The following is a 2,663-nucleotide window of genomic DNA, read 5'->3' as shown; positions in this document are numbered from 1 at the left end:
CTGTTACATTATGTAAAGTAGAAGTTCTAGCCCTAAATTTGTACACAGCCTCTTGAAACTAATCCTATAGCATTTTATGAATGATTTGGCATGCACTATATTTGCTTTATATATGCATAGCCTTAGATTCTGATTTATATAAGCTCCATTGAAGTATCCTATACTTCCCTCTTTTCCTCCTTGAATATCTGTACTGGTTCAAGGATCAAATTGCATGCAGAGGTGTTATCGTATGATCCTGTACCACTAAGAATGATAATTCACTTTTTGCTTAGCAGCTAAATAGCAAGGAGGAAAAATAAAATATCTTTCAAATTTGGGCCACATCTTTCATCAGAAGTAATGATTTTTTAAAATTTTGGACAAAAGTGAGGAGTGCAAGCACATGTTGTTCTACATAACATTCAGCTGGTGAATTAAATTCATTAGCCAGCTGGAAAGGAGTTTCACAAGGTCTGGGGAGTCACAGGTTATCCAAAAAGGCAAAGGAGGATAACATCTGCAAAGAATATAATCTCAATCCCTCTACAACAGAGGGAAAATCACAGTATCAGAGTATCACAGTACATTAGAGGTTGGAAGGGTCCTCAAGAGATCCTCAGGTCTGACCCCCCCTGCTAAAATAGGATCACGTAGGGTAGTTCACACAGGAATGCATCCAGGTGGGTTTTGAAAATCTCCAGAGGAGACTCCACAACCTCTCTGGGCAGCCTGTTCCAGCACTCCATCACCTTCACTGCAAAGAAATTTCTCCTCATGTTGAGATGAAACCTTCTATGTTCAAGTTTGAACCCATTGTTCCTTGTCTTATTACTCTCCACCACCGAAAAGAGCTTGGCCCCCTCCACTTGACACCCACCCTTCACATATTTATACACATTGATGGGATCCCCTCTCAGTCTTCTCAAGACTAAACAGACCCAGAGCTCTCAGTCTCTCTTCATAGGGGAGATGCTCAAGTCCCCTAATCATCCTCATGGCTCTGTGTTGTATTCTCTCCAGCAGTTCTTTGTCTTGAACTGGGGAGCCCAAAAATGGACACGGTATTCCAGGTGTGGTCTCACCAGGGCAGAGTAGAGGGGGAGAAGAACTTCCTTAGACCTGGTGGACACACTTTTCTTGGTGCTTCCCAGGATCTCTTATTGGTGTATTCCATCTCCTGGTCTAGCCTGGATCAGCTCAGGTGCAGTGCAGTGTTCTCCCTCTCTTTTGCCTGTGGACAATTCATTCACCCTTTTTTTGTTTTTTTCTCCTTATTGCCTACAACAGGATGCTGAACCAAATCCATCTTCCCTTTATGTTTTCTTTCAGAATTAGCTGTTTTGCATATTGTGTCTTCCCTGAGTCTTGTTTTCCAGAAGAAAGCATTAGACTATGTATAAACAACTCCAGAAGTGAATTCATAACTGAAATATTGAAAACTAGAGCTTCATCAGCTGATCAGTTGCTCTTGTTATCTCACCTCTTCAGAGAAATGAGCAGGGAGAAAAACGTGCAGGCAAACATGAATGATTCATGCAGGCAGAACTCCCAGTGCCAAAGTCTTTTGGGGGATTGTAGCCTTCTGTCTGAAATGCACATGGAACTGCAGGGACCTTGGCAGATGGGACAACCTTTTTCCTCTTTGTCAGTCTCTTTTCTCTCCTCCTGTTAGCAGTTTATCTGGGTGCATTTGGTTTGGCTGAGCTGGAGTTACAGAATCCTCTCCAGGGACGTCAACACCACCACCTCCCTGGGCAGCCCATTCTAGCAGGCAAGCACTCTTTCTGTAAGGAACTTCTTCCTAAGATCAAGCCTAAACTTTCCTCTACACAGCTTGAGATTGTGTCTTCTTGTTATATTGCTGGTTGCCTGGGAGAAGAGACTATCCCCGACCTAGCTACAACCTCCCTTCAGGTAGTTGTAGATGGCAATAAGGTCTCCCCTGAGCCTCCTTTTCTCCAGGCTAAACAACCCCAGAGCCCTCAGCCTCTCCTCATAGGGCTTATGCTCCAGACCCCTCACCAGCTTTGTTGCCCTCACTTGACACGTTTGAGCAACTCAGTTAATTAGTCAAGTCAGTTAATTCTCCCCAGAGCATCTTTCTAGTGCTGTGTTTTTCAGTGCTGTAGCTGGGTGTTGATGACACAGCAGTGTTTTGGCTACTGCTGAATGAGCACCCGGGCTGTGCTTTTCCAAGATTTCCCCCACCCCAAGAGTACATTGAGGGGTGGGCAGGATCTTGAGAGGGGACACAGCTGGGCCAGCTGACCCAGACTGGTCAAAGGGGTATTCTATGCCATATGACATCAGCTCACATATAAGAACTAAATGAAGGCATCTGTCCCCCAGAGCAACCACTACACACAGTGCCCTGCTTCCTGGAAGTGACCAACCACTGTGTGTTGATGGGAGGCAGAGAATAATATCTCTCTTTGCTCTTGCTTCCACATGTAGCCTTTTACTTGTACTTATTTATTATTAAAGTGCTTCTACCTTACTACTGGCTTTTGTTATATTTTTCCCCTCTGCCCTGTCCATCTAAGCAGCGGAGTGATGCAGCAGCTTTGGTGGGCATTTGACCCCCAGCCAGGGCCAAACCACCACAGTGGGTTGGGTTGGAAGACACGGTGCCACTGGCACCTCAGTCTTGGCTGTGCATAACTCCAGCCATGAGATGTGGA

Source organism: Melanerpes formicivorus, unplaced genomic scaffold (genome assembly GCF_026170545.1).
Source record: "Melanerpes formicivorus ecotype bairdi unplaced genomic scaffold, bMelFor1.0.p_v2 SCAF_3, whole genome shotgun sequence".
Lineage (NCBI taxonomy): Eukaryota > Metazoa > Chordata > Aves > Piciformes > Picidae > Melanerpes > Melanerpes formicivorus.
This window is presented reverse-complemented; position numbering follows the sequence as displayed.